Source organism: Lutjanus erythropterus, chromosome 11 (genome assembly GCF_056507025.1).
Source record: "Lutjanus erythropterus isolate fLutEry1 chromosome 11, fLutEry1.hap2, whole genome shotgun sequence".
NCBI classification, from domain to species: domain Eukaryota; kingdom Metazoa; phylum Chordata; class Actinopteri; order Lutjaniformes; family Lutjanidae; genus Lutjanus; species Lutjanus erythropterus.
This window is the reverse complement of record NC_139327.1, coordinates 40,125,001-40,135,468: the sequence shown is the minus strand read 5'-3', so window position 1 is coordinate 40,135,468 and position 10,468 is coordinate 40,125,001. Positions and strand designations below refer to the sequence as shown.

The 10,468-nt window shown below is 36.6% G+C and overlaps 1 long non-coding RNA gene across 1 annotated transcript; it reads right to left on the bottom strand.

Moving 5' to 3' along the window:
* Window positions 1-7,215: 7,215 nt before the first annotated feature.
* LOC146319558 (uncharacterized) lies at window positions 7,216-10,464 on the bottom strand. The gene is made up of 3 exons (XR_014771559.1): window positions 10,343-10,464; window positions 9,053-9,132; window positions 7,216-7,382 (listed from the first exon to the last, which is right to left on the bottom strand). It is a non-coding gene; the product is annotated as an uncharacterized LOC146319558 (long non-coding RNA).
* Window positions 10,465-10,468: the final 4 nt, after the last annotated feature.

Here is a 10,468-nt window from a genome sequence, read left to right as displayed (position 1 = left end):
ACGAAAGAAAGAAAGTAAGAAATTAAAGACAAGACAGACAGACAGACAGACAGACAGACAGACACACACACACACACACACACACACACACACACACTTGCTAATTGATGCAGCAGTTGAGGTGTGGTGGCCAAAGGGCGAAGAGGATCACAAGGCAAACAGAGCACAGGATCCTGCTATCTGCTACAGTGTGTGTGTGTGTGTGTGTGTGTGTGTGTGTGTGTGTGTGTGTGTGTGTGTGTGTGTGTGTGTGTGTGTGTGTGTGTGTGTGTGTGTGTGTGTGTGTGTCCTCCTCACTCAGACCTTTGTCCTTATGGGTCCATTTTGCCTCCAACAACAGTCCTATCTGAACACTGATAGAGACTATCAGCAGTGTGTGTCTGTGTGTGTGAGTTGTTCAGACGGCCGTCATGAACTTGAGACCAAGAGTTTGTCTGTTTCAGTCAGTAAATGTCTGTTGTTTTTAAAGAATTTTATATTAATCACTTTGTTTTTCCAACATATGAACACCTTGTAACACTTTAAAAAATGAGACCTTCACTGACGTTGTCTGTCTATTACACATATTATATAAACATATACATTAATTATACCATTTATTACTTATATTACTATATAGTTTGTTAAAAAAAACAGTTAAGCACTCAGACTTAAAATAAACTACCATAAGTAGAAGTATAACAGGTTAGCGAGCTATAATTGGATTCCTGTGTAGCGGTTGGTCCATGTAGTTCATGTTAGTGGCTGATCTGTGTCGCTAATATTTCTTTTTTCTATCTTTTTTGTAGCTAATATTTGTAGTTGGTGTGTGTAGCTGATGTTAGCGTCTGGTCTGTGTAACTAACATTAGCAGTTGGTCTATGTAGCTAACATCAGAGACTGATCTGTGTCGTGAACATTATAGGTTGGTCTGTGTAGCTAATGTTAGCATCTGATCTGTGTTAGCTGGTCTCTCCTGTAATGTTTGTTTAAATTAGATGTTGAGTTCTTGTATGATGACAGTATTTTCACAGATGAAGGCAGAACTGTCAGTGTGCTGTGATGTTGTTCCTCTTTTCTGATTTAAAGACCAACAATGTTGAAATTTTCTACCCAGTGAAGCATTTTGTCACTGGAGGACATGATAACCTAACTGTATGATCAGCTGGTTTCTTTATGTTAAAACGTATTTTAAAATTGTAATCCTGATAATAATCCCCACGGTTACTATATGTAACTATAATCTAATTATGACTTTTTTCTATAACTGTAATGGATTACAGTTACCTTTTTTGTATCCTAATTAATATTTCAGGTACAGTTTTATTCTCCCAGAGACACTAGAATTGAGTTGAGCACTAGTAAAATCGGTAGAGTACAGTATACTGCCAGTACATGATTTATTATACAGGAGAATTGAGGTGAAAAGGATGGAGGAGGAGAGTAGAGTTTACCTCAGGAGAAGTCAACAACACAGCTTCACTTTTATAGTTCAGAAGAGATAGTAGACACTCCCAACTCCACTCGATTTGATAAGCTTCAATATGTTGTATAAATAGGTATAATGTCACTGTGCCAATAATCATAAAAAAATCAAACGCGGTATAAAACCAGGACATAAACTGAAATAACCTCTGCGCTGAGTGTCGGTTCACTGTTCAGGTCATTTCAGGTAAATTTTATTTACATCGTTCAATATCAGAAATCCTAAATTCATATCAAGTGGCTTTTACAATATATTTCACATACAACATATGACACTCTCTGTCCTTACAGCCTCTTTAAAGTCAATTCAAATTCATTTTGTTAAGACATGATCGTATGTTAGCAGTTGGTATGTCAGGGATCTGCAGCCTGCAGCTCCAGAACCTCATGAGGCTCTTTGGCTCTTTTTAGTGGCTCCCTGTAGCTTTGACAAACAAACAAACAAATAAACAAACAAAAAAAACTACATAGAAATAACTAACAATCATTTCTAATATTTCAATTTTTATAATTTTTGCAGGCCCAAAGTGATTCTTACATTCTCCAACTGTGAAAATGTTCAGGATACACTGAATAATAAAAAATGTTTTCATTTTTCATCAACTAAAATGTGTGTCCTCTACAGCTCGGCAACTTTTCCTCTAAATTTCACCAGTGGCTAGTTTTGAGTTTTCTTTGACGAGCTGTGGATGTTAAATCCAAAACCAGAACAGTCTCAAGGGAAAATAGAGAATTTAATAGCTGCAGGTCCAGACAGTTTTTGGGGACGGGTGGTCTGGACTAAAGGTTACAGCTAACATTCAAGGTTGGTAGCTAATGTTAGTGGTCGGTCTGCGAGGCAAGGCCTTTAGCAAGACGCTGTAAAAGCTCATTAAACTTTATAATTTTCTACTGAGGCAACAGATTGGGTGCATTTTTACCCTTTTTAACTCATGGGATGTTCACTGCCATGTCAAGTCCTGCCACTGGACGCTTGCTTCAAGTGGCATCGCAGTAACCACTATCTACGTTTCCAAAGTCCCCGCGAAAAAAAAACAACCTCTGAGCTGCAAACTACACGCTGAAAATGGCAAATTAGCACCTGGGACAATAATAGTATGAATGTGAACAAGCTTTTTCCCTTAAAGCAGAGTGTGGAGCCGGACCTTTCATGAAGAATCTGTATCTGCTTTCTCATCAATTCACCTACAAACATAACGTTCATGTCAGGCGAAAACGGTATTTAAAACAGATTATGTTCAGTGTATGTTAAATCCGCATAGAAAAGGATTTTAGAGTCCTGGTGGCTGCTTGTCTTTGTCATACAGATGAAACATCGCTTATGCAACTGCACGCTAAATATTTGGTGAAGAGTTAACTTCAGAAAAACATGTACACTGGTTAAAAGCAAGATATACTTCTTTTTCCTCATTATGTCATGAATTTTTGGAAGCCCATTTCTGCCACTGAAAGGAAAAAATATCCCCACGTTAAGTCATAATTATTAGATAAAAAGTCAAAATTAGGAGACAGAAAGTTGAAATTATGACTTGTATCTCTTACCATGGGGATACTTTTTCTTGCAGTGGCAGAAATGGGCCTCCATATGAATTTCACATATCATGTTTTTGTCAATTTAAAAGACAATTTTACAATAAAGTTGTAGTTTGTCGTAGTTTAGATTCGTTTCCTCTCTCATCATGTACGTCATGAACACCGGCATGGCCGTCCCTCTGTAAATACCTGAAGTGCTTCATCAGTGACTCCTGCTCCTTTTATCAGCCGGGAAGAAAAAGAACAAGTAAGACCCGTTCCTATGGTGACTACATCTGTACCAAAACACACAAGCATCGTAGCTTCAGCGGCTAATTTTAGCTTGCAGAGAACATTTTGTGTTGTTGCTAGTGTGAAGTTTGGTTGTGCCGTCATTCCAGTTACTTATTTTTACATCATTATATATGCAATTTGTCCCATGCCATTAACTGCCACACTTTTCTCCAAAATAAGGTCCCATGGTGGTCCATCGGAGGGAGAGGGACCTTTCTATTCTGCCTGTAAGCTTCCAAATGCAAGATATGAACAGTTACTACGAACTAATGTAAAACTTATTTATACAATATGATTTTACACATTTTAATGTGAACAAAACAAGTGCAAAGAGGGTGGAGCCACGTCGTGAGTAGCAACGGCTGTCCTCGTGTCTCATTTTTTGGTCAACAGAGCGTGATGATGAGAGCGGAGCTGCTCTGCTGCTCTCTGCCTCTTCACCACCATAAAGTTTATTGAGGGGTGGACGCAGTAAAAAATGGTTTCACCACAGAGACGCAGATATGTTTGTTGAGGAGGCGTGATGAACTCTGATAGCAGCGATGGACGACAGCCAGAGGATTCACCAGCGGAGTTTGGACGTGGAGAAACCAGGTGTTTTATAAAGTTTGTTCTTTTGTTATTGAGAGTCTGCAGTTTTCTGGGATTAAACAAAGTACAAAGTGTAATGATGAAAAAACTAAGCAGACACTTAAATAAATCTGACTGAGAGCGTCATCAGATTCTAAAATAAAACTAATTTTAAATTGTTGAGCCGATTCTCCAGCAGTCATTCCCAAACACTGGACTGTGACCTGCAGGGTTAGGGGATTATTCAGCAGATATTATTCAGGTCACCAAATAAATCAAAGAATACAGAAGGTTTTCAGCAAATTTAAGGTTTAAATCTGTAGTACAGCTTTTAAATTATTTAAACACATTTAAAATGTGTCTGAATGCACTTATTTTGTCTCATTTTTGAAGAAGGCTAAAATGTCCTACACTGTAAAAAAGAAAAAGTTGAGAAAACTCAAAGGCTTACTTCAATAAATTTCTCCCATTTTGTTTAGATACACTTGAATCTTTGAGTAAACGTCGAATCAACGTTGTCAATAATGCTGTAAATAACAAAAACCTGCTGATATGAACTTGAACTCCAGCAGCCTCACACTCAAACTAAGGTCAGCTCTCCATCAGTCACCGTTCTCTGGAGCCTCAGATGTTCTCACTGTTCTCTTTCTGGGATCATTTCCTTTCCAGGAAGGAAAGACGTGGAACCAGAGATCCTGATGGATTTGTTGGTTTTTACAACCTGCTATATAGCAACTTTTCGGCATTTACTATTTCTCCTGTTACATGAGAAGACGAGTCTTCCTGCAGAAGGGGGCGTGGCTTTGCTGGCCTGATGTATGACGGTTGAAACTGGTTCCTTTTAGCTTATATAAGAACACGTTATATTTTGTTTTACAAGCTGAAAAGAAAAATACACACATATTATTTCTTTGCATGTTTAAACAGTGTTAACATTTCTATTTTTTATGCTATAATTTTTCTTTAAATACTAAGATAATACTAATGAACTAAATCTTATTTGGTCTTGACATCAGGAAACTAAATGTCTTGACAAATCACTCTCTAATAGTGATTCTTGTCCAACGTCTCTGCAGCCTTCTTGTTGTAACAAACTGATCTGATCAGGAGCGGATCAATACATGAGACCACCTGAAGAACAGTTTCGCTTTCTCTGATATCTGCTGTTGCAACACAGTCTGACAGCAGGGCGTGACTTCGCCATAAAATTTAATCTGTAGACTCATGTTCATGGACACAAGTTTTAATTTTATCATCCCTGGTAATTCCAGTCCTGTGTTCACTTTTATTTTAGAATTTTGTACTTCATCTATAAATAAAGCATATTTTGAGTTGGAGTTATAGTTTTTCTAAGAGTGTGGTTTTATTCTCCCTAGAAAAAGTTGCCATTGATTTTGATGAATTATGCAAAAAAAATTAACAACTTTTGCAATTTTCTCTTGGTCCTCTTGGTCTGTCCAAACACATCGCAACATGCATCGCAATTTTTTAGAAACGCTCCAATGAAATCCAGCATTTTAGGCCACAACAGTCCCCAAAAACAGGCTGTGAAATCCTGGATGGAGTGAGTGTTAAACAGCTCAGTGGGAAACATAAAGTGAAACAGTGTTTTTATGACGGAGGCCTGCAGTGCTCTGCTCGCTCGCTCGCCCTCTCTCTCTCTCTCTCTCTCTCTGTGTGAGCGGTAACAGTGTTAATGAGGAACAACATCCGCGGCTGTTATCGCCGAGGTCAAATGTTCAGCTGCCAGCCGGTCAGAGGCCGGTAAAGAGCAGGATGTCCAGGACGTTCACGCAAACCTCAATTAAAGAGATCAACTCATAAACACTGAACTCATGTGACCTTTGAGGTCAAAACTCAGATTCAGTTACTTAGAATTTGTAATATCATGAGTCTTCGTTCACACTTTTGATCATGCACTTCAACAGTTCATTGGAAAGTTATCAACATGAACTTTATCAATATCTGTTTTTTATCAGTGTGTCCTTTGTAGGAACTAGACAGGCCACACACACAGAGTCAAACAGTGTGTGTGTGTGTTTGAGAAGAGCCTCATCCAAATGTCAGCAATCTGACGGGGACGGCGGCCATTTCAGGGCACGTTTCATGCCTCCAAAACAAAATGGTGGACATCATGACAACACCGAGGCAACCTTAAACGAGCCCCTCCGACTTCAGGCTGAACATTTAAGTGACACCTAAACAAAATAAAGTCCAAATAATCATGATAATGTGATTATACGCCTCGCCGTAGTTTTATTAAAGTCTGTTTGTAGCAATCAAAGATGTTTACTGCATCATCTCTGTCAACAGAGTCAATAATTAGAGCAAATAAAAGGAAAAGACAACAAAGTGAGCAAATAACTCTCACCTCTCGCCGGCGTCCCATAAACACTCGAGGAATCGTCTCCCTCTGCAGCTCATCCAGACTTATACAGCCGCGTGTTTATGGGCCATTTTACCATAAACTTTCATTTACAATATACTTACTGCCCCTAATACGCCCCTGTATTGGCCACATTGATTGTGGATAAACAGTGGAGTTGTAAAGGTGCAGTGCTGGAACGGTAGTACGCCGTAAAGGGCAGATAATACTGAAGACACGACGAGGACTACTGGTATTCCCCTGAAAACCGCTCTCTGTAAAACACGGCAGATTCTCACTGAGGTTTGGTTTGTGGCACCGATGCCATCTGTTACTCACCGCCTGTATGCAGGAAGGTGAATAAATACAGATTGAGATGAGGATATAAAAAATAAAGTAAGAAAATCTACAAGGGAATATAAATAAAACAATAGAATGGATATATTTTATATGAGGACAAAATAATATAGGAAATAAATTAAAGAGCTAATGGTAAAATACATAAAATGCAGCAGATTCTTAATGAGGTTTGGTCTGTATCTGATAATGTGCATTAAATGAATCAAAAGATAAAAAACTGAACTTTTATGGTAAGACAAATCACCTAATATATGAAATAAATAATACATCATATAAAGAAATAACGGCCAAATAAATAAAACACAGCCGCTTCTTAATGAGGATGGGTCTCTGATAATATCTGTTACACTGCTGTCATAAAACGTAGAAAATTATTGCACAACTTTAAAGGGAAAAAATGTGACAAAATGCTGCAAATTATCAATGAGGTTTGGTGTGTGCTACTAAAAACAAAATAAATGCAACACAGATATAAAAGAACTCTTTAAAATATAAAGTCAACAGTGTTGAATATAAGTGAGAAAGAACTGCTGTAAAAACAGCAAAGCTTTAAATTTACATTTTGAAATAATCGGCATAAACTACATTAAAATTAAAAATGGTAAACTTATGAAAGTTACTTTTTTTAAAATTCAAAGATTTTTATTCATTTATTTTCTTCTTGTCTTCTGTGTGTGAGAGACGTTTTCCTGCTGCGCTGCATTCAGGTGAAACAAGGAGTTTTATGAACAGACTGATTACCGTCTATCAGTCAGACAGATTGTTGTCTCCAATTACAGCTCATCATCATACAGTAAACTGCTGCAGCCCCATTAACCTACATCACACACACACACACACACACACACACACACACACCTTATCAGCTGAACAATTTCAATTAAGTGAAGTTTATATTATTTTAGTGATGTGATTCACTGTCATTTATTATTATTTTACTGCCTTTAATGTGACGGTGGCAGCCTGCCAATACTATTTTCATTTATTACAAGACGTCACAAATTTCTTATTGCTTTTGTTGTTTTGATTCTTAAGTCAGAGGCCTCAGTATATATAGAAAAAATAAAATACAATCAGATGAGCAAATTGCTACACAGGCGAAGTCAAAGATAATTTAAACCAAATCTACTCTAAAAATTTGGGATCGTTTTGAAAATGCCAACACTATTTTCATTTTGATACTTTTTTGCAAGATCAAAAAACCAAACAACAACAAAAAATGTTATTTCTGAAGTTTTACAGAAAATGAAAGTAGTCCAACTCAAAAGTAAACTGCTCTGTGATATGATGTTATTTTTGCTTTCAATGAATCCTTGTGATGAGATTATTTTTTCACAAAATAATTTGGGGAACATTTTGGAAATCCTCATTTATATTAGTTACACAGAATAAATGGTTTACCATGCACTCATTATCATGTTTCAGTTCATCTTATATTTTCTACATGTTGCAGTTTTTATGCTTTACTTAACTTTACACGCTTATTATTTTACAAATTTATTATCATTGTTATATTTTCTCTTATATTGCAGTAGAATGTTCATATTTTTATATATTATTTTGCATACTTCTTATTTCTGTTCTTATAATTGTAGGGTTACATATATTTTCTATTCCTGAATGGAGCACCTGTAACGTCAACAATTTCCCACTGGGGATCAATAAATATTTCTGATTCTTGTTTTTTCCAAAACAGGAAACCAGCTCAGCATACAGCAAAATCGATCCATTTCATCCGGACTGTGTGTGTTGGTTGTATGTTAATGGGCAGTTCTGAAAATTTGTGGAAAAAACACTTTTTCCTTCCAAAACTGCACTGTAAATTCTAATGAGTTAAGTTTACTTTAAAAATGTTTGGAAACCGATTGGCTTGGAAAAATTAAGTAAAGCAACTAAATTTTATCAAGCTGTGTTAACTCATCATGTGTTTAAGCTGAACGTGCATTATTTGAGTAAGCAGTACTTTTTGAATGATGTGAGCACTTAATATATTTAAGTGAAGTCAAATAAATCTGATTTCTTTATACAGCACGAATGAGTCGACTACACTAAGGTATATTAAGTGCATTTTATTTAAACTTAAGTGGTGCTTACTTTGCTAACGTTCACCTTACTCACTGTTTGAGTTTTAACAGCATGATTGCATCTGTTTTTCAGAAAGTTCAGAATATTTGTGCACAACAGGCCAAATATTAACGTTGTTTACATAACACTCTTAATACAATAAGATCAGTGAATAAAAGCTGAACATGCTGTTCATTCTGAATCATTTTAACTCACAGTCATTTACATTCAGAGAAGAAAGAGACCACAGAGGGTCAGGACTGTGCCTGAATGATATGGAGGAAACATTAAAATAAATGACATTACATACATACACACAGCAATAGAGGCAGAAGTTATACAAAGTAATAGTAGCATGTCGAGGGCTAAAAGCAAGCGAGCGCTGATACAAGGTGGTGATGATGAATCTCAAACATCACTTACTTTTGTGTGGTGATCCAGATCCTGAGGTTCCTATACTGGATATACTTTGTACTGGAAACTCTGTAGATCTCAGCAAACACCTTCAGAAACAAAAATATGCATTAAGGATTTTTCATCAAGGCTGTCATTTAATACCAATAATAGATTTAGCCATTACACTCAAAAAGAAATGACCAGATTGCAAAGATAGCTGGAGGATGCGTTCGGTCTAAAACCAAAATGCCAGGACTATAAACCTGAGACATGGAGAGTGACAGTATGGGAGCTTCATGTAACACAACTTTCTCTGAATGTTACAATTGAGATTTGATAAAATCCTCTCTCTCGTTTGATGAGTGTGGTGTAAGTAGATGTAGGTAGGTGCATGTGGTGTAACATGGTGTAGATAAAAGGATTTTAAAACATTTAAAATAAACAAAACAGGGGTGTGGTGTTAAAAACAGGTGGGCAAACTTTAAGCTGAATGTCTTTAGCAGCAGTCTCATAAAAAGGCTGGATAAAGTATAAAAGAAAAGTGGATTAACTGTAAACTCCACTGAAAACAGATTATATATCTCTCTAGACGTTATTTTCAGAGTTCAGGAAATACTTTTGCTTTGAATGCATATGGTGGCTGATGTCATAAAAAACTGGGTAACATTATTATTAGATACTACAGCAGTAATGTGATTACTTTGAGGTGTGTTTTTGAGATACAGTGAGTTAATACAATTTATTTTCCAGGGTTACAACTGCCCCCAACCATTGTAGCGAGTGTGTCCATTGTGTTACCATTGCCCTGGGAAATGGTGACACAATGGTAACTTATTGCATTAAAATTAATATTTCAGTCTTGTCCTTATTGGTGAAAATATCAATTGTAGTATTAATTAGTGCACATATATATTAAAAGAAGAGTGGTGTATTCCATATAGTCTTTGAGTTAGAAGAAAAATATTTTGAAAAAGTTACAGTTGCTCCCAGTCTCCCCTATTTCAAGATGACGTCTTCAGATGTCTTGTTTTGTCCACAACACATCCAGTATTGTCATAAAGGAGTGATGAAACCAGAAAATATTCATAAAAGCTAAATTTTGACTTCATTTTATTAAAAAAAAAAAAACCCTCTTCCATTTATTAATCGATGAATTGTTGCACCTCTTACTTGTCGTGACAATTTGCCATTACTTTGGACTCTCTCAGAAAATCACTTATCAATTGGTCATTTAAATAATATTATGAAACAACAGAGTAATCAATGAAAATAATGATTTCTTGTGGTGCGGTTGAATACAGCATTAGTGGGTCATACCTGACTTTATGTGAACAGAACAGGCCTGCTGTCCATCATCGTTCTCACTGGAGGCTGGTCCTCCATGACTGTCTGCTCCATCAGTCTTCTCACATCAGCAAAGTTTCCCATCCTCAATTTCATCTA